The sequence below is a fragment of the Cydia splendana genome, unplaced genomic scaffold (genome assembly GCF_910591565.1).
Source record: "Cydia splendana unplaced genomic scaffold, ilCydSple1.2 scaffold_68_ctg1, whole genome shotgun sequence".
Classification (NCBI taxonomy): domain Eukaryota; kingdom Metazoa; phylum Arthropoda; class Insecta; order Lepidoptera; family Tortricidae; genus Cydia; species Cydia splendana.
This window is the reverse complement of record NW_026946898.1, coordinates 788239-814966: the sequence shown is the minus strand read 5'-3', so window position 1 is coordinate 814966 and position 26728 is coordinate 788239. Positions and strand designations below refer to the sequence as shown.

General features: G+C 36.8%; 1 long non-coding RNA gene across 1 annotated transcript; it reads left to right on the top strand.

The window, feature by feature from the left end:
- The first annotated feature begins 764 nt into the window (after positions 1-764).
- Positions 765-20447, top strand: LOC134805834 (uncharacterized). The gene is made up of 4 exons (XR_010146404.1): positions 765-889; positions 5370-5464; positions 9639-9783; positions 20344-20447. It is a non-coding gene; the product is annotated as an uncharacterized LOC134805834 (long non-coding RNA).
- The last annotated feature ends 6281 nt before the right edge of the window (positions 20448-26728 follow it).

Genomic DNA, 26728 nt, shown 5'->3' with positions numbered 1-26728 from the left:
TAATATTGCAATACCGTCACAGGGTTGTGTTGAGACACGTAATGTTTTACACATAAGACCTATTGTACACATACTAAGCAAGGAATAAATTAATTGAAACAAAATAAAGAAAAAAGCACGCGAGTTCAATATCTAGAATTATGAGCCTAATAGTCTGTTCGAGAAACTGAAAACGGTGATAATAGAAATAATACTCCTAAAAATACGTGTGATATCTCATTAGATTCGTCATGATGCCTAGAAAAATTTATTCGGAGCGTGTATTAGCACACAAAAAATATCAAAAGTTATAAGCAAAAAAAGGGGGAAAAAAGTAGATATTTTTTATTTCCCCAATATCTCAAAAAGTATTCATATTTAAGAAACAAAAATTTTATATTATTAGAGGAGAATATTTCCAATAAAACATTCCATACTTGCAGAACTGTATCTCCATTATTTATACTTTTTATTCAACGCTGAACACAGCCCTCCGCGACTCATTTTCGGGAAAAGCGCGCGGCGTGAAAAAGCGATTACGAATATCTACTTTTTTCTCCCTTTTTTTGCTTATAACTTTAGATATTTTTTGTGTGCACACGCTTCGAATACATTTTTCTAGGCATCATGTCATGACGAATCTAATGAGGTAACACAGGTATTTAGGAGTAGGTACCTATTATCTCCATTTTTCACCGTTTTCAGTTTCTCGAACAGACTATAAAAGCGGTCGGCGGTATAAACTTTCAAATCCTTGAAATAATTTTTTTTTCTGTTTCAGTGATCATGGTACTGAAAAAATGCTGTCTTCACTTCAAATTGCGCACAGGGTGCATTATACTCGCAGTCATATATGTTATAATAGGCTTGCCTCTTGGCTTCGCTTACGTAATACTCTCCAAATGGACTTGTACGTTAACGTTCTTATTTTCTCTTACACACGTAAATGACATTACACACAAGTCGGTCATTCATACACATTTTTGAACGAATCTGAAGGTCTCCGTTTCAGCTTGGCCAGAAATTCTATCGTATGTCCGGATGTTCTCATTCTCTCTTAAAGTTTGGTGAGCAGAGGGCCTACTCTACAGCGAACACTGAAGTTCGCAAGGTGCGGGATTTTTTCTCTTTTACTCCAATCAAGATATAATTAGAGTGACAGAGAAAGATGTCCGCAATTTGCGAAGTTCGGTGTTCGCGGTAGGCTTTACCTTAGGTTGGATACTTTCATAGACTTTTTTGTTGATTCAGTTTTAAAAAATTGACGTGATACGTTAAACACGTAATTACGGCGCAAATCAGCATTTTGCTTTTATGTTTACACCGTCATTAATAGATGACAATGCGATCGTGATTTCTGATAATTTTGATCAGAAAATAAAGACACGCGCCTGGCTGTTAAGACGAAACAGGAGCTGAGTTTTAAATATTTTAGGTAAATATACCCGTCTCGCTAACGGAAGCGGCACCTAAAAGTAGTGCGATAAGGACAAGGCGAAAAATCCCGCGTAAAAATCTCAAAAATCGAGGTTTTGTACTCCTCTGTTTCCTCCTCCAAAACTTAACCAATCGTAACCAAATTTGGAAATCTAAATGATTATGAAATTATCTGTGTCGGACCGTTTTGCTTTTTTGGCTAATTGATATCAGTTTTGAATGCCACGCCTCTCATTGCGGCATAGTCAATTAGGCCATTTTGGCCATTTTTGAAGGGCTCTAGCGCATTAAAAAACAAATATATCAAAAAAAGCAAAACGGTCCGACACAGATATTGACAATATTAATCTGTGTTGAAAAAATCATTGCTCTATAGCTTCAAAAACCACGGAGGAAAACGAGGAGTACGTTTGTATGGAGAAATGACCACTCCCGTTGGCTCTTAAACCACTGTTTTTCTGTGCGAAAGACATTATATGTAAATAGTTTTTTGACGAAACGTATGCTCTCTTGTATAGGGCTTTCAATCACGAACGCAATATAAGATAAAGGATAGGATACACTCGAGAGCAAAAGTTCCGGGTCACTAGCATTTTACTTGAATATCCCGAAAACGAACAAAGCTAGCGTATTGAAACAAATTGAACCTTATGGAGAATTTAATAATCCTTAATTACGACGTACCGTAAAACGGGGTGAACATAAATCACGGAGTGAATAGAGAAATATTGAACTTTGTCTTTCAAGTTGTTATATTTAAAAACGTACATCACTAAAATTAGATTTTTTGGAATTCGTATAAAGTAGACTATATATTCTCTACATTGATACCAAAAGAACTTAATCAAACTGCCTAAAAGTAAGATTTTTTTGACTCTAAAGTAAGGTCTCGCCGAGGTAAGAAATGAAGCATGTCTGAACTTTGTTCTAGCGGTAAATGTTTTGACATTATTAACTAAGTAAAAGTTAGCTAACCTGGTAATATAGTATCTGTAGTACCTAAATAATAAATAATATCACTAATTTTCTCTATAATAAAGCATTTTTTTGCAAAAAACCAATAACAAGCAAATTTACGTAATAAAGGGGTATGGACACACATATGGGGTGAACAGTTACGCCATAGGGGGTGATTAGATACAACAAAGGGGTGTAAAGACACGCCTTGGGGGTTAAAAGACACGAACAAATAATTTTGTGTCAAATAGCTGTTTAACAGATATATTATTATATACCATTTGCCAATATAGTATCCACATAATAATGACCAAGTTCGATGCCTATGACAGCTAAAACTTAATATTTCTATTCACCCCTTTCTTGTGTCTATCGACCCCGTTTTAAGGATATGGAGAAAACAGGTAGTTTTCTTTGATTTTCTCTGAATTGGGTAGGTAAAAATTTATTTCACAAATGCAAAATTGAAGAACTAACCAAGACTCAAAATGATATCTAAATTATTACTTTTTTTATTTGGATTATTGGCGAAAATCGTCCTTGAAGTTGAAAATCGTGTCTATTCACCCCGTTTTACGGTATAAAAACTTATTGATTGACGTAAAAAGTAATGGCATGAAAAGAAAAACGAAACATCAAAATGATCGGTTTTTGTACAAATTCGAACTTCTAGTTTTCGCAACTGTCTTTGCTTTAGGTCTCCCAGGTCTCCCTCTTTGCCTCAGGTATCCAGTAGTCATTATTAAAGTAGTAATTATGCCACTTAGACTTGAGGAATGTACGAGAATCCTCACGATGCTGATAGAAGGGAGAGGCCAGCGAGAAAGAGCAAGAATAGTCGGTGTATCGTTGTCAACAGGTTTAGCGTGTTCGTCAGACCGGTTTCTACGAACAGGGGGGTGATTTTTGGGTTTCGATCGCTCGATTTCGTCACTCGAAAATCGGTAGAAAACGGCGAAATACTAATTTTTGAAATAAGTACGAGCGTTAGAAATTGGGAATCCAGTGGTATTGTCAACCACTCGTTTTCAATTTTATTAGTAGAATTTAAATGCCTAGTAGTGGAGATATTATTGAACGAAATACATGAAATCGAGCGGTCGAAATTCAAAAATCGGCCCCTGATTCGAAACCTACGCAGATCAACAACAGGCAGACCTAGGTGTACGACGGCAAGGGAGGATCGATATCTATTAGTCAACACTATGCTGCGAAATCGATTTCTTACGGGAACTGCATTAACTCAACATTTTTTAAGGCTTGGTGGGAGCAACACCTGCCCCCACCCTGCCTGCTGGTGGGCCTGGACTGTAAGACGGCGACTTAGAGAAGGTAATGTGAAACTATTTAGACCGGCAAATGGACCTAACATCGAAAGGCACCATCGTACAGCAAGACAAATTTATGCACGCGAACGCTTGGATTGGACGATTGAAGATTGGTCAAATGTCTTCTTGGACGAATCAAAATGAATACTGTATGAACATGACGGAAGCAAAGCAAAGGTGTACAGAAGACCAGGAGAAAGATTTATGCAAGCCTGTATTGAAGAAAAGGTGGCATATATACGGTGATGGTTCGGTTACTCGTGTGGGCTGGAATTTCTGCGGAAAGCCGAACAGCGCTAGTCTTCTTCTTCCTCGCGTTATCCCGGCATTTTGCCACGGCTCATGGGAGCCTGGGGCCCGCTTGACAACTAATCCCAAGAATTGACGTAGGCACTAGTTCGAGCGTTCGAACCGAACAGAGCTCTAGTAATTATTGAAAATGGTACTATGAATCGACGGAAGATACGTGGAAGAAATCCTAAATGAGCACGTCGGTCCATTTATGGCAAGACTCGGTGAGAATGCTATTTTTATGCACGATAATGCCCGTCCTCATACTGCTCGAGTAGTGCAAACCTATCTGGATGACGTAGGTATTCCTCCCATGGAGTGGCCAGGGGGCCGATTTTTGAATTTCGAGCGATCGTTTTCGTCACTCGAAAATTGGTGGAAAACAGCAAAATATAAATTTTTGAAATACGAGCGATAGAAATTGGGAAGCGAGTGGTATTTACCACTCGTTTTCAATTCTATTAGTAGAATTTAAATGCCGGGTACTGGAGATATTATTGAACGAAATACACGAAATCAAGGGGTCGAAATTCAAAAATCGGCCCCCACCACGTAGCCCCGACCCCAAGTCAACGAAATCCTCCCTTAATTACGCTTTGTGAATTGAAAGATGCATTGGTAGAGGAATGGGAGAACATTCCCCAACAGTGTTTCTGAAACTTGGTGTAAAGCATGCCGAATCACATTGCAGCCTGTGCGAGCAGCACGTGGGGGTAATACCAAGTACTAAAATGTGTCTAAACTACTTGTAAATATAAAGAAAATCTATATTTTCCATTTTGGTTTTGCAAGCAAATTAGTGTTGTGAATAACGCTCTTTTCGAGGCTTAAAGACTCGAACCCTTAAGACTCTCGAGGCTTAACGCCTCATTGGCGGCAAAGACGATTTCTTACATCCATACGCGTAAAATTAATAAATACAATGCTCAAATGTAGTCGAGTCTTCAAGACTTACGAGTCTTGAGGGCTCGAGTCTTTAAGCCTAAAAATAAGCGTTATTCACAACACTGAAGCAAATGCGACGCGATTTTTACGTTATCGTTTTAAACACAATAAATAAACTATCAGTAATAAATGTAATATATTTTATTTTATTATAATTATTAATTAAATTGTCTATGGTTCAATTTGTTTTAATACGCTAGCTTTTTTCGTTTTCGAGATATTCAAGTAAATGATACTGACCCGAAACTTTTGCTCTCGAGTGTATTCTATAGGCTATTTGATATTTAACTATGTATAAATTTGTTTGTATTGTAACTTGAATGATAAACCCGCCTCATAGCGCCAGGATATCCTACTAAACAGAGTGCTTACCTTACTTTATTTATGTCGAATCATAAATAATAATACCTAATAATAATTTTACTATTTCAGACGCAGATAATTTGTGGATGTTTATAATAACATATGCTGTCAACATAGCGATATCAACGCTAAGCCTTTCGTTTTTATGTTGTGGAATAATTCCGGTATTATATTACTTAATTAACTCTTAAATATAGCCTTCAAGGGCAAAATTAAATCAAATAATTCTTAGAAGCGAGTTGTCCCAGGCTCCACAAGTGAGCCATGGAAGATAATGAGATTGATGAGAGTGAGCTAGATCAATAAAGTAAATGTGTAAGTGAGTGGGTGTATAGAACCAATACGTAAGGTTGGGTTGCCTAAGATCGGATGTGACATAAGACCGGATGCATAAAATTTACCGCAAATTAAGGATTTTTCGCTGATGGCAACGTAGTTTTCTCGGTCATTTCGTTCTGCCCCTCCCGTCATACCGCGATGAGCAGGACGTGTGGTGTGCGCCGGAGCTTCGAAATAATTGTGCCTTTTTTGTTAATTATTGAGCAGCAAGCAAAATCCTCTATAGATGTATATACTTTGTTTACACCTAGGACGTCTGTAGGCCAAGATCCGGACTTTCCTCCCATTGCCGAAAATCGGACTAACTGACTCTGACTGAGGCACTTAAAAAATCCAGCGGTTGTTAAAAGTTCGAATCGTAATAAAGGCATATATAATGACAAGACGTGACACATGACAAGACAAGACTTTTTTTGCGAATAACCTACTTATATCCGGTCTCAATTCACCATCTTAGAACACTGCCCGGCTCAGTCATTAAAGTATGAGAATCTCAATTTAGCTTAAATTTGCCTGAGGAAATATCGGACTAAAAAAAGGCGTTTAAATCAATTAATGTCAAAAAAACTAATGACCTCTGGGGAGTCTCTGTCCATGCTGTCAAATCCTTAGTTGAAATTGTAGCGCCTGACTTGGTAGTTATATTTAACAACAGTGTTGATTGCGGCGAGTTTCCTGATCTAATGAAACATAGTAAAGTAATTCCTTTATTTAAATCTGGTAGCAGCTCTGACCCCACTAACTAACTTTAGACCGATATCTGTGCTACCAACATTTAGCAAGATTTTTGAAAAATTAGTTCTTTCTCAATTAGTACGACATTTTAACGTTAATAATTTGATGCATAATAAGCAGTTTGGTTTTACACGGGGTCGCTCAACAACCGATGCCGGTGTTGAGCTAATTAAGCATATTTTCGATGCCTGGGAGGAGTCACGAGATGCTTTAGGTGTCTTCTGTGATTTATCTAAGGCCTTCGACTGTGTTTGTCATGAAACATTAATCAGGAAACTTCATTATTACGGAGTTAGAGGATCGGCACTGAATTTACTTAAGTCCTACTTAAATGGTAGAATACAAAGGGTCGATGTGAATGGACAGCGATCACCTGGGTCATTGGTCTCTATGGGTGTACCACAGGGGTCAATATTGGGGCCTTTCCTGTTCCTTATCTACATAAATGACTTGCCATTCCTTGTTAAGACCCACCATGATATAGTATTGTTTGCAGACGACACCTCACTTATTTTCAAAGTCGAACGACAGCAACAAGCTTACAATGATGTAAACAATGCCATTTCAAAAGTAGTAAATTGGTTCAATGTTAATAATTTATTGTTAAATGAGAAAAAGACTAAATGTATTAAGTTTGTCACTAGTAGTAACGTAAGGCATGTGCAAACAAGTGTCATTGTGAAGGATGAGGAATTGGAATTAGTTGATAGTACAGTTTTTCTTGGTATAACTTTAGATTCTAAACTCCAGTGGGGTCCCCATATTGCTACTCTTTCGAATAGACTGAGCTCTGCAGCTTTTGCAGTGAGCAAAATCCGTCAGTTAACTGACGTGAAAACAGCTCGATTAGTATATTTTAGTTACTTCCATAGCATTATGGCATATGGTATTTTACTGTGGGGCGGTGCTTCAGAGATAAATACCATTTTTGTTCTGCAGAAGAGGGCTATTCGAGCAATATACAAAATGAACCATAGAGACTCACTTAGAGATAAATTTAAGGAAATTGACATAATGACAGTGCACTGTCAATACATTTATGAGAATATTCTGTATGTACATAAAAATATTGTAAATTTTAGGAAAAATTGTGAAATTCATAATATTAATACTAGAAATAAACATAAGCTCGCAGTGCCCTTCACTCGGCTCCATAAAATTAAAAAATCATTCATGGGTAATTGTGTAAGATTTTATAATAAACTTCCAAACCATATTACTGAATTATCTATTAATAAATTTAAGAATTATGTAAAGCGTAAACTTATTTCTAAAGCTTATTATACCACACAAGACTACATGAATGATATTACAACGTGGGATTAATTGTTATTCGAAATGATTATTTATTTATTAGGTACATTTGATTATTGATGAGGAAATGGATATTCCGATGTAATACTATCTACTTCTTTTGTTACTTATGCTTTTTTTTGACATTTAGATTTTATTCTAGAAATTCTAGACTAGTATTTTTTTATACAATCTTTTTAATGTTTGACGATCCTTTTGTGAAATTCTTAGTGTTAAATTTGATATGTATAATAATCCAATTTTATTATGGAATAATATTAACATCAATAAATTGCTCTGATAATTAGATTAAGATTAATTACGATTCATAAGAGCTTGTTGCTAGGCCTACATGAATAAAGTATATTTTTGATTTTGATTTTGATTTTGAGAAAAAAAAAAAAAGAATTAGTTGTCGCGGAATATCGGGACGATTTTTTGATATATATGTTACATAAACCTGTGTGGAAAGGTCGATAAATAAAGGTAATACAATAAATTCGCGATGGACCCGTCCATAAATGTGAGTTAATATGTGTTCAAAACGCGAAAATTAAATATTACATATTATGTTATTGTTAACTAGACGGGCCCGCAGCTCCGCTCGCGTAAATGAAATAAAGAGTTTGTCTTATGTTTAGTTAAATACCGACATTATTATGTATTCAACCCTGCCCGGGTTTATAACTGTCATAGGGATTTCTTATTTGTAGCCGTTATTTGGATAACTCTATCCGCAAATTTCTCAAAAATTATGTGATTTGATAAAAGGCAAGATTGTATTTTTTCATCTACGTAGGTTTATTTAAAACTTGTTTAAACATAAAATTATTATTTATTTTTATAAGCCTAGTTGCAAAAACGTTCATTAGATTAATTTTTGCCTTAAGACGACGACCACCGCCCATAAATCGCCTTTTCATACAAACGTAAGTAGTCCCCATTTCCCTTTCTGGGTATTAACATTACTTACTACGGCTACGGTGACGCAACGACCCAAAGTGAGTCCTGGCCTCCGACACCAGATCACGCCGTGTTTCACGGTCTTGCGATAGCTCTCGCCAGTCGCCATGGCCGAGGTTGAGCAGATCTTGAGCAACTACGTCGTTCCAGCGGTACCTAGTACGTCCAATCGGATGTCTCCCATTTCGTTGTCCCAAGTACGCTCTCTTCACGGCACGATCCTCTCCCGTTCTCTTCTCTCTCTCTTACGATATTTGGTTAACTGCTGACTGTACATTTGCTTATTTTCATCAGGTTGCTCAAAAATATCAACATGCACTTTATCTACCTACATTATAATTCATATTGTTCAGATATTTGGGAATACCTCGGCCGCTCCGATATATCGGATGGTGACTGTTTAGCAAGAAGAAAAAATCCTACCTGGTCCGGACGAATGGCAATGTTTGCCGAAGCCGTGAAAGTCAATCTGAATAATATATCCCAAAAAGAAGTTTAAATCAACAAAATACAAATTATTAATAATATGATTATATTAATTTGATTGATTGATAAGTCATATATGGCATAACTCACTCGTATGGGCATAGACTAAGGTTGAGGTTGACAGCACTTTTTATTTGACATCGTGTAAAAAATGACTGTATACCAACATGACAAACATAAGTTTGGTTACTTTATTTTTATAATTTGGTCTAGTCTGTAGCACCACCGAAACGAAACTAACCGAGAGTTGCCAAAAATGGCCGATCGTCGTAAAATGAAGATTGTTATAATAATTTCTTTTGCTTTTTGTAAATTAAATACGCACCGGACCAAATGGACACCGGATGATGGTAGGAGGAAACGTGGTCATTCGAAGCATGATTTATTGGGTGATTTTAAGGGAGGGGGGGGTCAAAAATCGTCAAAAATAGATGACGTAATTTATGAACAGTCCCTAAGTAATAATGGTATGTAAAAATCGTGAAGGGTAAAGAAAATAATATGTTTATATTTCTTTTACAGGCCAAACCCTTCTGCCGCGAAGATGCAAAATCGTTTTGGGCGTATGTTATAATGGCATTTATCATTCATTTGGGATGTGGCATTACGGCAATTGTTCGCAGCGATAAATACGCTTACACTGTACTGATCACAATTGTCATGGCAGGTAAGTGTGGATATATTATTATAGTCATATATCATACAGGGTGGTCCAAACCTTGAGTCCATATTTTTTTTAAGATTGCTCAAACCGTGGGCTAACAGAATATACCCCATGTATATTAGACAATTTTTCGTAGTTTTCGAGTTATGATTTTATTAACTTTTAACTTTTGTTGAGAAATTCCGGGGTGAACCAATTCATTTACTAAAAAAAAACTATTGAACTTTTTTGAATGTTTCTTTTTGTAACATAAACCTTGACAAACGGCACAGTTGCTTAAAAAAAATCTGCATCCTCACTTGGCTGTGAGTTGGAAAAAAAAGACAAAAGATAAAGTTTTACGTTCAAACATGTCAAGCTTAGATTTTGCGCTTACCTAAATAAATAATACAAGCGATTTCAATTTCAAATACATAGTTATTTTTTAAGGTATTTAAATAAGAACTCGTTTTGTTTCTATACTGGTTGTAGATTAGTCTATTGTTGGCATTACTTTTGTTCTTATACCATATTTTAAACAATTCGTCCCGCCGTTTACACATCGTTATTGCTTTTTTGTTAATCCAGTTACATGTTTTTCTTTTACTCTGATTTACCTTAATTTTATATTCACTTTTATCATACATGTGTCTGGTCAAAGATGTCGGAGCCGTTAAGGGCGTGTAGTACAATCGATTTCATCGATAAATCACCACGTGTTTTTTCTTTTAAGTCAACGGTAATGAAATGGCGGCATTTTTAATTTTTCAAACAACTGAGCACGGGTGCACGTGGTATTTTTGACATTATCTGTCAATTTTTCGTCCTACGAATACAAAAAATATCTTATTGGATAGCTAAACATGTAAGCAATCGATTAAAGCTAATAATTGTACGCAAACATTTCAATAACAGGGCAAAAAAAAATATTGAAAGTAAATAATTAGGACAGAAATGCATTACTTTTTCAGTTTTTATTTTTTTATGTAAAAACTAGTTCATTTACCTACATTTTTTTCGTACTGCATTTGTAGTACAGGATATTAGCTAGAAATGCATTCCAAAATCATAGCTCTATCTTTGATACTTCAAAAATAACACGTGTTCAAATATGACCCTGTTAATTACCTTTATTAATAACTTGAGATAATCCCAAGAATTATCATCCCCACTCCCAGTTTTTCTTTTACAAGCAGGTAGATAAGTCAAGGGGTGCTGCCAGGTCAATCAGTCATCCCTCGCTCTGCGTTGTGATAACAAACTTCTGCTATCTTCGGCTTACTTCAGTTCGATTGTGTTATTGTTGAAACTTTTGTTAGTTGTTGGACCTGCTGTCTATTTTCCGTTTTTGTTAAAATGGAAGACGGCCACTATTCTAGTCAGCACACTGCTGACATACATTTCGTTTATGGGTTTTGCAACGGGAACGCTAATGCTGCTGTTCGAGAGTACGCAAGGAGGTTTCCTAACAGACCCATTCCGAATGCTCGCACATTCATAAGAATTCATGCACGGCTCGCTGAGAACGGCATAAGAAGACCCGCCGATGAACGTGTTCAACTTGTAACACCCCAGGACGAAGAAGAGATCTTAAGATTAGTCACACACGACCCGAGACTGAGCATTAGAAGAATAGCCAACAGGATGAATTTATGCAAGTGGACAGTCTGGAAAAAAAAAAAGGATTACATCCTTACCATTTCAGACGAGTACAAGACATTATTGGACCAGATTACGCTGCAAGATCAGTTTTTTGTTCCTGGATAACAAGAAGAGCACGAATGGATCAAACGTTTTTGAAACGTATTATGTGGACCGACGAGGCCACTTTCACGCGTTTGGGATACGTAAACCACCGCAACGAGCATCTGTGGCAGTTGGAGAATCCTCATGCTGTGAGACCAAGTTCATTCCAGCACCAATTCTCAGTAAATGTTTGGGCGGGAATCATTGACGATATTTTAGTTGGGCCAATTATTCTACCTGGGACAATGAATGGCCCACGATTTTTAGAATTTCTCCAAACACAGTTCCATGACACATTAATGGAGCTGCCTGTAGCATACAGGAGGAGGATGATTTTGCAGCTGGATGGTGCTCCTCCACATTTTGCAAGAGATGTGCGAAATTATTTGAATGAGCATTATGTCCCGTGGGTTGGACGTGACGGACATGTCGCTTGGCCACCTCGATCACCGGACTTAATTCCACTCGATTATTTTCTATGGGGCACTTTGAAACAAAGAGTGTACGTCGACATACCGGGAACAAGGGAAGATTTAGTGCAAAGAATAATTGAACATGCAAACATGTTAAGAGAAGATTAGGAGATGATTCGGCGGTCTACGCAGCATATTGCGATAAGAGCAACTGCTTGTCTACAAAATCGAGGGGGCTATTTTGAGCAGTTACTCAACTAGTTAGTCATCTTTAGCCTTAAGATACTTTTGTTATGATTTTTATTAAAATTTAAATTATTATTAGCGCTTTGTTTTATTTTTTCTCCTTTTGCAAAAAAACAACATTTTTAGGTACATCTTGGAACCTCTGTAACTTCTAAAGTTATTATGTCAGATACGTAATTTTGGTATTGATGTCTATCCAATATCCTGTAACGCAGAGCAAAAAAAATGTAGGTAAATGACCCAGTTTTTACATAAAAAAATAAAAACTGAAAAAGTAATGCGTTTCTGTCCTAATTATTTACTTTTAATATTTTCTTTTGCCTTGCTATTGAAATGTTTGCATACAATTATTAGCTTTAATCGATTGCTTACATGTTTAGATATCCAATGAGATATTTTTTGTATTCGTAGGACGAAAAATTTACAGATAATGCCAAAAATACCACGTGCACCCGTGCTCAGGTGTTTGAAAAATTAAAAATGCCGCCATTTCATTACCGTTGACTTAAAAAAAAAACACGTGGTGATTTATCGATGAAATCGATTATACTACACGCCCTTAACGGCTCCGACATGGTTGACCGGACACATTGTATACAGTGTTAAACTTACTAATTACGAAGTTTAAAATCTCTTCTGGTTTATTATAAGATAGACCTTGGCTCCAGTCAATAGCGGCTAATTCACTTTTGAAAGTATAAAGTATACTTCTCAGAGAGAATCTACATCATACAAAAATTTCGTGAGATTGGACTGACACCACTTTTTCCTTATGTTTGCTGCGGGGTCCTTTGCTTTTTATGGACATAGAATACAGGTGCGGTCCATTTTTAAGCATCTCGAAACTTGTCGAGTGACCTACGTATTTTACTTTCTCGCCGACAAAAATGTTTCCTTAGCTGATATATTGCAAAATCGTGATGTAATCCTGTTTATTTATTTACTATGGTTCGATAACTTTAATTATGCCATGACTTTACATTCAGCCCAGGATAAAGGTAAAACTAAGGTCATAAGGAATTATAGGTCCGGAACCATTCGTGGGGCTCTCACATGGAACCATCACAACGGCTATTAAAGACCATACCAAGACCAAACACCAGGAAGAATGGGATAGTCTGACGGGTCTAAAGCATGCAAAGCTCTTTGTGCAAGGAATAGACTCCGGCTGGAGCAAAAAGCTTTGGAAACTTAGCAAAAGACAACTCCAAATCATAACGGGGGTGTTTACTGGCCATTACGGGGTCAAAGGATTTCTGGCCAAGATGGGACTCTCTGACAACACCGATTGTCGTATGTGTGGCGAAGAGGAAAAGACAGTAAGACACTTAATGTGTGAATGTCACGCCCTCGCCAGACAAAGAATGAAGGACTTTGGAGCAGGATACCTGGAACCAAAGGACTTTAAAACGCTACCCATGAGCTCCATCATCCGACACATGGATATGGTGGGAAAAGCTCTTGAGTAGTTGACGGATCTCTTCTAGGGGGTAACTGCACAAAAGATCCCTATGGGTCGAAGTGTATCCGCAAGGGCCCCCGAAAACAATAAGATAATAATAAGATAAGGTCATAAGGATATGTGTCAAAATATCTTAAACTGTTTGAAAATCTCATATCTGGAAATGGTTTTCGAAATCGAACATTTAAAATAAAATTAACAATCCTAACTTAGGTCAATGTGACGAAGACCGACTACCTAGAGGTCCTAGAGGGAAACACCTATTTCGTCGCTTTTGTACACAGTTACCACTTACAGAAGGCCGGTAGAGGAAAGGAGTGAAGCTCCTCCTTTCTGACCGTGTCAGCGACGCACGGCGGGTACCAAAGTTCTTTCTATCTTCGCTGCAATACATTTTGGTAGGGGAGCCCACGAGGCTAAATCGGGAGTTACTCGAGCGTCATAGAGACCTATTGGGTTGCAAAGCTTAGATGATAAAAAAAATATATATATACCTTTTCATCGGTGGGGGGAGCGGCTATAGATTTTCAAAAATGTAAAAAAAAAACTGTTGCATGTACATACTCGAGCGCGTCAGATATGGATATCATCCATGTCCTACGTATTTAAAAAAATGTACGTATGTTAATCTGATTGTTTCCATGATGGGGGTGGTCGTACGTAAGGGTTGAAAATGAAGAAAAAAAATTTTATCGAGCGCGTCAGATTTTTTAAACAGATGTTAAGTGAAGCTAAAAAAAGCTCTTATATAATAATCTGACGATTTGGATGAGACGCAAACTCACGGCTATTATTAGAATGTGCAAAAAAAATTCGCCCTTTTGAAATACTCAAGCGCGTCAGATTAAGATATATTATATCGATGGCAAAAAGCGGACGTAGACGTAGGAAACGTAGTAACCGCCACCTGACCAAAAAAAAATTATATTGCATATTCGGAATCAGCGAATTTTTCTGCGTCGAATGGTCTGGGTCCCATGGCTCTACGGTGATTAGAAAAAACTGGACAGCGTAGGAAAACTAATGTATTTTTTTGATCATTCCTTAATCGAAATGCTGTAAACACCAAAAAAATGGCAAATTTTTAACAAAGTCCACTTACGCCAATTCCGGTTTTGCAAAATTAAAAGACCGTGGTGGTTACAGCGCTACCGAAATAGTGTTCTATGGCGGATACAGCGTTTTTGCATATAGTACTAAATAGGAGATTGCACTTACAGCATTTAACGTAAAATAAATAATCTATGAATGGTGATTACAACATTTCAATCGTTGATCATTTTACAAACTAACGCCACTTACGCCTATTTAAATAGAGTGCAAGATAGGTATAACTATAGGTTACCGCCATTTTAAAATGCGCGGGCGTCGGTCTCGCTAGCCGCTTACAGCGCACAAATCAGTCGGCGATCACCTGGGTGAGTGGTAGTGCGTAGTTTGCGTTTATGCGTGCGGAGCGAGAATAATTATCGTAGTTAAAGTGTTGTTTTGAAGGTAAGTTAAGATAATAAGTACATTATATTGATATTTCTAGTCTTTAATGTTCTCTAACTCGACAATAGTGATGGGTAGGACATCAATTTAAAATGAGTTTGTATGAGTACCTCATTTTCTAAAATGAGGTGTTACAATGTCTTACTTCAAATGAGGTGAGGTAACTGAGGTACTAGCATATTTTCAGCGTCGACTATTCTATTAATCCAACGGGCCAATGGTGACAAAAATATTTAATGTATATACATATTTATGTATTCATCACTTCCTTTATTAATAAATAAATAATAATAATTAAGGAGTGCAATTCTGGAGGTTAAGAATATAACTTATAGGAGAAAGATCCCACATAGTAACTTAATTTGCTGCTTTTATGAAACTTGTTCTAATTTAGCTCTTTTTTATTGTTAGATTGTTTAGTCCTCCTCCTTACTACTTGATATAATTTTAAGTATAATAATCACTAGCGAGAGCGACCCGCTCCAGCTTCGCACGGGTTAGCAAATTATACATACACCTAAACCTTCCTGAAGAATCACTCTATTGATAGGTGAAAACCGCATGAAAATCCGTCCAGTCGTTTTTGAGTTTATCGCTAACATACAAACAAACACACATACAGACAGACGCGGCGGGGAACTTTGTTTCATAATATGTAGTGATATATTTCATAAGTCTTGTACCTATTAACCATAAAACTACCACATTTTTAACAAACTAAGGAGAACAAATTCAATATTTTCACAAGTCATTATTATATAGCAGTGACAAACTTACCACCTCAGATAATTTGATGATATTACCATCAATATGATATTAAACAAAGCACCATTCGCGCCGGCCGCCGCCGGCTACATTTACATTTCATTTTTTCATGCAAAAGGCACCAGGCCATATATTGTGTACGCTACAGTAATTTATTTCAATAATATTTTAGTCACTAAAGGATTACTGTTTCTAAGCAAGCTTCGTAAATGCCTGTCTGGTATACAGAGTGCGTACCGCGATCCATGTTCGTCATGTTGCCTCCCTGTCACACTTAGGTACGAATTTACAAGTGCAACAGAGAAGCAACACGTCGAACTTCCTTTTGGTGACTGATTCCTCGCGCCATTTTGACAAGTAAGTTAGGATCAAAAAGGCTTAAGATGTATGAAAGCTTGCAGCGCTTACGCTTGTTGTCTTTCGTGTTTAATTTTTAACGTATTTTCGGTGGTGACGCGAGGCTATATTGAAGTACGGCGCGTGTCTGTCTCACTCCCTCTTTGGGTATTTCTAATTCATTGTTTCATTTTGAAAGGATTTTTGAGGTGTTCATGTCACAGAGAGAGGCAGTGAGTGGTACAAACTCAACGCATTTCTCGGTGGACCTTTTGTCGTTGCAATAAGGTTTGTAGTTCGGCAGTTGACAGTGTGGGCCATTACTCGTTTCTTCATTTGAGACATTTTGAGTTTTGAATGTCGGCGAGCAGGCGAGCACCTCGTGCCATCCAGGGACTCTTTTGCAAGTTGTGAGGAGTGTATGAGTTTTTGAGGTTCGCGAGTGAATTTGAAAGGATAAGAGTTTTTTGAAATTTGAAGTGTATGAATGATTTGTGTGGCAAGAGGTGTTTGTGATGCGCGCGAGTAAATGAGTAAAATGAATAGAGGAGTGAAGTAAGACATTTTTGCGGTATGAAGTACTGCGACAAATTAACAAAATGAGTGGTACAAATGAGGTGCCTCGCGAGTGAGCGACTCAACACTACTCGAAAAGCAAGACAGTATTTAATACGTAAACGAATATTTTATTTTACTTGCAAGAAGTTTATATTTTACACGTTTATGTTCGTAATGTTCAAAATTAACAATTTTTCTACCATATTAGAAATATATTATAGCACCTAAGATTACCGGGTTCCTCTGTTCCTATTTAAAAGTATCAATAAGACCAAAATTTAAATATTTAAGTTTTTAAAACGATTTTATTTAGAAGTCATAAGTTATTATTTATTAACATGTGATTATAGTATACTGAGAATAACCATAGCACCCTGTTATTTAGTATTAGTTTTATCATGTTTAAGAGAGATTTATAATTATGTTTCGAGAGTTTTAAAGCATTTTTTTCATATACGAAGACAAAAAGCTGATTTGTTACAATAACGTTGTGTTATAATATTTTTTGTTGTGAGATATTGTTGATTACTTGTCGTATTAGGTCTTACACGGTCAATGTTTGTTATTTAAGTTCTTTTTTATCAAAAAAAAAACACTGAAAATTCAAGTGACGTTTTTAAAATATGTGTGAATAAAAGCCAATCTATACTTAAGTCTTTTTAATTTCACTGTTTTTTTCGGCGGTTGTCGGTTAATACATTTCAGTTTTATTAATAACGAATTAAATGGCGTAAGCACTAAATATAATGGAACGTAAAAAAAAAACATAGTTAACCGCTTACAGCACTTATGCGTTTGAGATTTTTTACTAGTCTGGCGGTTTCCATACATTTGCCTGTTTCACTTACAGCGCTTCCGCGTAACGAAAATAAAAGTGCCATTGTAGTAAGCGCCGCTAAAAGTCATACCATTAATTTTTATGATGTTTTGAGTACGAGACAAGAAAGAACTGCGAAATTTATAAATGTATTCCAAATCTGAAGTAATTTCGTTAATAAACAAAGATGTTATGATTTTTTTTTCGAAAAACATAAAAGGTTTTTGGCTCTGGTGTAAAGTTTGCATTTTGGCGGTTACTACGTTTCCGCTTTTTGCCATCGGTATATAGTTCATCTTTATGCCCTGGACGTGCTGTCTCATAATCTGACGATTATCTGGAGGGATTCGCTTAATTATTTTTTTGCTGACAATTTTTTTTTAACCATCGAATTTACTTCATTGAAAAGCTCAGGAAATAGCATGTAAATAAAAAAGTGTGTTTTTTATGTAGAATACTTGTATTTATAAGAACATAATTATTAAAATTTAAAAAAAAAATAGTATTTTTTTTAATTATCATCTTCATCGGTGGAATCATCTTCCTCCTCTGGCTCGATTTGATCCTAGTTATCGTCCCATAGAAAATTTGAAATTCGCGCCTTTTTCTATTGACAAGATTTGCTTACTCGACTTTTCACTTTTTTAAAACTGCACATATACACGTTTATGGAATGGGAAGTCAAATATCAGAATGGAAATTGTATAACAAGTCCATTTATACCCAAATTTCAATTGCTTCTCGTAAAAAAAATATAAAATCGTACTTGGAACCTAAAATACTCTAGTGCACCTTACCTAGTACCCCTTTTAGAACAACAATGACCCTCTTTCAGAGTATGAGAAATGAAAAATATTTATTCTTTTCAAGTGGAGTAACAGGCTGTCAGGTGATAAAAAATAAAAATAGTACGCAAATCCGGATGAGTACGCGAGTACGCAAGACCATAAAATAGTACGCAATGCGTACTATTGCGTACCCATCTGGCAACTCTGGTCCAGAGTGGGGACGGAGTGAGAGAGTAATAGATAGAGAAAGAGTGAGAGAGGAATAGAAACGCGGAGAGGGGAATATACGAGTAGGCATCACGTAGCTGCACGCATTCAACTTTATCGATGAATTTTTGTTACTTCGTCTTGTGGAAATCGTCAGATTATATATTTTTCGGATTCCTTGTCTATTCCCTTCAAAATAAAATAAAAATTAGCCACGCTCGAGAATGTCGAGATGACTTTTTTTTTTTTACAACTTTGTAGCCCTCCCCCTTCTTTACGTCACTCTCAAATTGTCAGATAAGTGGAATATACACGTTTCAGCATGTAACTAACTCACCCTACCTTAATCTGACGCGCTCGAGAATTTCACATGATCAATTTTCTTTTACTATATACAGGGTGAAACCGAGGTCGTGTAGCAAGAAAGAAAAATAAGACTTGCCACTTAATTAGTAATACAACACTGTAGATTTGAGTGCATTAATTTGTATCTTTTTCGCACATACAAAAAATAAATACAAAATAATTTCTTATTTAGAGTCATGGTCACCCTGTACAGACTTGACAAGACAAACATCTAGTAAATAAAGTAGTCGTAACTTACGATAATTAATTGATAACACTTATCTTCGGTTTTACATTCAGTGTAAAAGCAATTAAAAAGTATAAAAATAATTTAAAGACTTTATTAAAATAATATTACAATCACTGGGACGGAGACTCCACAAGCTTTTAACAAATACGACCAAAACTTAAACATACTTCAGGAGCTGCTCAAAGTGTGATCCGTTTTGCTGTCGCAGTGTCGACACAATTCGGCTCGTCGCCTTAGGTTATCTTTTAATCTGCCGAGAGCAAAGTGATTCATTTTCACACTTTCAAATGCTCCAATACCTCGCTGACGAAGCTATCGAACTATCGAAGGATGGTGTTGGACTCTTGTTCGTACACCAATCTTTTGATTTCGCCCCAGAGAAAAAGATCCAAGGGCGTCAGTTCGGGACTACGAGGACGCCATACCACGGGTCCGCCGCGGCCAATCCAACGTCCCGGGAACTGCTCATCGAGGTAATTGCGTACTCGGTGTTGATAGTGTAAGTTATGCAAGTAATGTTCCGGCACTTCTCGCAGTAAATAAATAAATAAATCCCGAGCAGTGGTAGCACGACGTGCTTGGTAATAAAACATTACCATGTCAGACCGCTCAACATTTGAAAACGGATAGATATATCGCGGGCATTTTCTGCTTAATTATCTTTAAAATTGCCATAATTAATAAAATCAATATACAATCCTTGAATGATTTTATTTATTTTAAAGTTTTGACTTTGTCATAACAGTGACGGTTGACATTTCTTACTCATCTAATCAGTTGTTTATTAAATAGGTCTTAACATTAATTGTAAAGTAACCATAATTTGTGTTTTTAACTGGGATACTTAAATTGCTGATTAATTAATGAATAGCTGCAATTAGTTAAAAATTAACTTTATACCTAACATTGCATTAATTTACCGAGTTAAGTACAATAGGTTTGAGTCACGACCCCGATTTCGCCCTGTATATGGGGCTCATATTTGGTGGAGGTACTTAACCGGGTACAAGGTATCCCCCTGTATATTAATCTGCCGCGCTCGAGTAGATCCCGAAATCCCCTCTTGGGCCCCCCTACTATTTTATCTTGTCTTCTCTATATTGACCTTATGTATTATGGGTATTGGGTCATTATACTAAGTTGTTTTTTCTTTTCAGTTTATGATTTTCACGCTCTACTCGTGTCGTACAGCTATGCCAAGGAAGTACATGACACACCTCCTGCCCCGTAAAAATTGTCGCATTTTTTACACCAAATCCGTACCTAACTATAAATATGTTTTTGCAACTTTGGTACCTATAAGTAATTAAATAATCAAATAATATGGGACTTTTTGTTACTCTACTCTTTAAGGCAGTAAGCTCACTAACAGGTACGTAGACAACGACATATCTTATACCTTTAAACGAGCAATTCTTGTATATATATTTATATATTTCGGGGATCTCTGAAACGGATCTAACGATTTCGATGAATATTTCTATATGGCGGTTTTCCGGGTCGAAAAATCGATCTAGCTAGGTCTTAACTCTGGTAAAACGCGAATTTTTGAGTTTTTTACAGTGAAACCTGGATAACTGGGACTTCAAGGGTCCTGCAAATTGGTCTCACTTACCCAGTGCCTCAGATAGCCAGGTGTAAATAAATATCTGTCTCATTTACAGAGGGTACCACTAATAGAGGTGAGAAGATAGGTTATTTCAGTTATAGAGGTGGAATTATTAAATAAAAAAAGGTATATTGTAAATATTATGCATGAGTTCGAGACTGCTTCAGAATGTTGAGAGTGAATTATATATATTTTTTGAATTAGTTTTCAAAAAATAGAGACTGCTACATTCAATTCGGTACCTACAGACTTCATTGCATGTGATTCCACGTTCGTAAACGGGTCCCTGGTACCTACTGTTATTTTAAAGTAAGTAATAATCAAGATTATTTTTTATGTAAACTAACTAACGTCCGGACCATGTCTGGACGTCGACCGACTTTAGTCTGGTATACCTAGCTGACGTGTTAATTTAGGTGCAAGTGCGGACATTTACTATTTGCAATTCCAAGTTAAAGAGGTTATAAATTGACGTCATCTCAGATACAGAGGTATATAATTCAAAGAAAACAACTTAGCAAAACAGTACGTTATTCTTTAAAAAAATTGTCTCAGTAAAAGAGGTAAAAACACTGTGTCTCAGTTATAGAGGTAAATTTGTCTGTAAAATCGAAAGTACTAATCCCAGTTATAGAGGTTTGTGTTGTCTCACTAACAGGTAATTCAGTGCTAAAGTGTCGGGACCGTACCATGAGTCCCAGCTAGGGAGGTTTCTCACTTATCCAGGTCCCCCTTAACCAAGTTTCACTGCATAAGTTTTCCGAGCAAAGCTCGGTCTCCCAGATGTATAAGATACTTATTATATTGTCAGTAACAGTAGAATAAAATATTTCATATTTCATATTTCTTTATTTCGTAAAGGCAGGGATCCGGATACATTACACGTCAAAACATTTTAAAGATAAGATTAGCACTTATTATTAATTACATTTTCCATCATTGATAATGGGCAAAATGAAAACATTCAAATCATACAATGTCAGATTAAATAGAATAATAAATAACAATAAATTTAAAGTAAGTAAATTAAAATTAAAACTAAATGTCACAGAATTCACGAATATAATAAAATGCATTATTAATTAACCATTTCTTTAATTTCCTGTAAAATGAGTTATTATTTTCTACGTTTTGTATCTCATTTGGGATGGCATTGTAGATTTTGGGACCTATTACATAGCTGGTTTTGGTGGACTTGGTTAGTCTGCATTTGGTTGTAGCCAGTTTGCCCCTTTGTCTGTCTCTCAAACATCGCAGATTGTCGGGCCTTAATGGGAAGGGACCAATGTTAGTCCTTACGAATTTTGCGACATTGAATATGTATTGTGACGGAACTGTCATTATGTTTAGAGATATAAACAGGTGTCGAGCCGGTGAGCCGGGAGGGGCGCGAGCTATAGTCCGTACCGCCCGCTTCTGGAGCACCAACGCGCGGCGCCAGTCAGCGGCAAGTCCCCACAACTCGAGACTATAGTTGAGTACCGAGTGGAATAGTGCAAAGTAGCTATTTCGTACCTGTACCTGCGGAAGTATGAGAGACAGACGTTTTAAGCGAAGCAGACTCCCGACAACTTACTACAAATATTTTCAATCTGTGCATCCCATTTTAAAGCCGAATCGATTGTTACGCCTAAAAACTTAGCGTGGTTTTACTTGTGGGAGAACAGTTTCGTTAGCCACGACGGCGAGGGGTCTCGGGGGTCGGCCACCTAAGTTAAAATGGAGAATCTGAGTTTTTGTCACGTTTAAAACTAGCCCGTTGACAGAGAACCAACGAAGTAATTTGTGTACGTCACTAGTAATCAGTTGTTCTAATGTGTCAATATCTTTTGCAACTAGGACGTCACATGCGTCATCAGCAAAAATTAACATATTTCCTTCTTCTACAGCATCTGGTAGGTCGTTGACCTGTAAGAGGAAGCACAGGTTTGCAAGGGAGGACCCCTGCGGAACCCCTATATCCACACTGCCTTCGTTCGATTTAACCAGTCCATTATTTAAGACAACTGATTGTTGCCTACTTTTTAAATAATCGACCATGAGTTGTAAAGTTGGGCCACGCAGACCAAAGTGCTCAAACTTAGTAGCTAGCACAGTATGATCACAGAGGTCAAAGATTGCAATTTCGAGACTGACAAAAATGCTTGATGAGCAATGTGTCAGAAATGCATACTTTGCTTACTTTCAGTCAATTGTAACGCACGGAATTGATATGTGGGGACAAGCAGCGGACAGACAAAGGGTGTTTATAATGCAAAAAAGGGTAATTAGGATTATGGCTGGGGTACCCTGGGACACACCTGCCCGAAGCCTATTTCGGAAGTTAAGGATCATGACTGTTCCAGGTCTGTACATATTTGAAGTGGCTAAGGGAGTTCGAAAAACTCTTAATGAATTTAGAATGCGTGGTCCTAACTTCCGAAATGGAAATAATCTCCTCCCTAACCGGCACAGACTAAAAAAGTCTGAACAATGTGTGTGGTACGAGGGGCGTTCAAAATATTCTCGGTATTGATATCTTACAACCTCTTCTAAAATTTCTTTTGTTACTGGCCGCTAAGGTTTATTCATTGACATTAAAAAAAAGTATAATTCGAACCGAGATGATCTTTTGTTTTTCTGCAATTGCTGAACAAACATGAACATCATGTGCGAATTGACAATGTTAACTAAATCAGAACATCAATGCGTCATAAGATTCTCGACAAAACAGGGTAAAAATAAAAAAACCATAAAAGAGGAAATGGATTGTGTTTACCGTGAGTCTGCTCCTTCTTTATCTACCATTCAAAAGTGGTCAATCGAATTTAAGGGTGGAAGGGAGAGTATTGAAGATGACCCTAGACCTGGTCGGCCTGTAGTAGCTACTTCACAAGAAAATATTGATAAAGTGGAAAAACTTATATTGGAAGATGGTCGAGTGAAGGTAAAATCTATAGCTCAAGTAACCAACCTCTCTATTGGTACCGTACATGATATTATCCATGACCATCTTAATACTTATGTCAAAAGTAAGTGCAAGATGGGTTCCGCGAATGCTGACTCGGCTTCAAAAAGACATGAGTGTAGCGTGTTGTTTCGATGTTATTGACCTGTGCGGTGAAAATCCTGATGAGGTGCTGCAAAAAATAGTTCCTGGAGATGAAACCTGGGTTCATCATTATGACCCAGAGAATTACAAGAGTCCATGCAGTGGCACAAGGGTTCAGCTCATCCCAAGATGTTCAAGGTCGTCCCTTCAGCTGGCAAGGTCATGGCCACGATATTTTGGGATTCTGAAGGAATATTACTAATCGATTATAAAGAAAAAGGTGTAAATATCACAGGACAGTACTACGCTAACATTCGACGTCAATTAAAGGATGCTATCAAAGAAAAGAGGCGAGGAAAGTTAACCAAAGGTGTTCTGCTTCTGCGTGACAACGCCCCCGTCCATACTGCTCATATTGCCAAGGCAGCTATTGTTGAATGTGGGTTTGAAACTGGTACTCACCCACCATATAGTCCGGTCTTAGCCCCCAGCGACTTCTTTTTGTTCCCCAGTCTTAAAAAGGATCTGCGTGGAATTTTTTTTTCTGACGATGAAGCATTGAAGGCGGCAGTGGAGGAGCATTTTTACACCAAAGATATTTTTTTTTTAAGAGGGATTAAAAAAAAATTATCGATCTTTTAAGTGGATGAACATAGGGAGGGAGTATATTGAATAATAAAAATATCAAACTTTTCGTACTTGTTTGTTTTCATTCTCATACCGAGAATATTTTGAACACCCCTCGTACATAGGTCCTAGAATTTATAATCGTTTGCCAAATAATTTGAAGTCAGCAGAATTATCAGACAATATGTTTATTGGAAAGCTAAAGGAATATTTATTAGATAAGGCGTTCTACTCATTCGATGAATTTATGAATACAAACAATGTTATATGTGATTATTGAAATGAGATACTTATTATTGTTAATATAAAATAGACATAAGATGTAAATATCATATATATAAAATTGAAAAACCAGAACGGGATAAAAAACGAGCGAAGAAGCGAGATGGCGGCTTACAAATTTCTAAAAAAGTTTTTGACACGTATCTCGAATACGACGCACGTATGATAAGAAAAAACTGTTTAAATCTATTATCTAAATATGAGAATAGAACTAGAGCATAAAAACTATCGCTTTCGATGCGTATTTAATTTACAATAAGCAAAAGAAAATTTCATAACAATCTTCATTTTACGATGATCGACCATTTTCGGCAACTCTCGGTTAGTTTCGTTTCGGTCGTGCTACAGACTAGACCAAATTATTCGTAAGTTAAAGTACCCTAAATTATCTTTGGGGCTATTCATAAATTACGTCATTTCAAATTAGGGGGGGGGGGTCTGGACATCGGATGATGGTAGCATGACGTAGGAGGAAACGGGGTGATTTGAAGCATGCTTTTTGGATGATTTTAGGGGGGGGGGGGTCTAAAATCGGAAAAAATCGATGACGTAATTTATGGACAGCCCCTTTGTCATGTTGGTATATAGTTTTTTCGGCGTTTTTTTACACGAAGTAAAATAAGCCATATATGACTTAGAGTCTGGCTACTGAAATTTTACACAAATGTTTGGCGGGAAATTCAAAAAATCTTGGGCTGGTCACACTTTGTGTAGTAGGAATTATAGTTTTGATACTAGAAAATATTTTTAATTTTCTGTGCACACGTAAGGTACCTAAGGATATAAGTTAAATATACGTTGACGTGCACTCAAAGTCAGCTCTAATAATTTCTACCACTATGAAAAGTACAGTCAACAATAAACACATATGTTAAATGAAAAATGAAATGTAGTATAAATAAGACCTAGCTCGATAATACCGTAATATTAATCCATCACCCAAAAAATACATAAGTACTATGCCAAATATGCTAAATGCTAAGTATCAAAATATTTATAGAGCACCAACCTCCGAATTTGTTTACATTTGTTTAGGAGTTGTAAACATTGCAGTTTTTCGTTATACAACGCTACACCTCGACTTCGCACATTGTCGTAATTATTTACCAGCTTAAATAATAGTTTGCGAACCTCACTCAGTATAGACATTATTAATATTATTTAAGATAAATCCATTATAAACCGCAAACAATTTGAATGAATGACATAAATTGACAACTGACTTTTAGCTTTTTTTTTAAATCATAGACAATTGGTGATACAACAACGAAATATTTGTCAACAATTTTTGGCTAGCCAGACTCTATTAATCAAATTAATATTGTCATATTATTTATAATTTGTATTTTGTTGTTTATTTCTTTTTGAGTAATTTTATATATACGAGTATATTGGTATCTTGCGTTCACAACACACCCGACTCGCTGTCAAAAAAGAAATACAGTTATATTATTCAGATTGACTTTCACGGCTTCGGCAAACATTGCCATGCCGGGGAACGGGCTGCCGAGATGGGCCAGAAATACAAAGTGGATAGTAAGTTGTAATGTAGGTAGATAAAGTGCATGTTCAGATATTTTTGAGCGACCTGATGAAAATAAGCAAATGTACAGTCAGCAGTCAGCCAAATATCGTAATATAACTTTGTTGCCATAGAAATAAGGATGTGTTACGATATAGTGGCGAAATATTGAGAGACCAAAGCGGCAGCTTCAGTGGCTCGGACACTTAGAGATAATGGGAGAGGACCGTGCCGTGAAGAGAGCGTACTTGGGACAACAAAAGCGTACTTGGGCTTTTTATAGGGGTTGGTCACCCCTTTCAAGGCTTCTCTTCACGTTGGGCCAACGCCAACGCCAACGAGGGACGCAGCCATGCGATAGAATGAGATAGCAATATCACTTGCTCCCTCTAACGCATAAATGCGTCCTTCGTTGGCGTTGGCCCAACGTGAAGAGGAGCCTTCAAATGACACCCGATTTGTGTCTAGGAG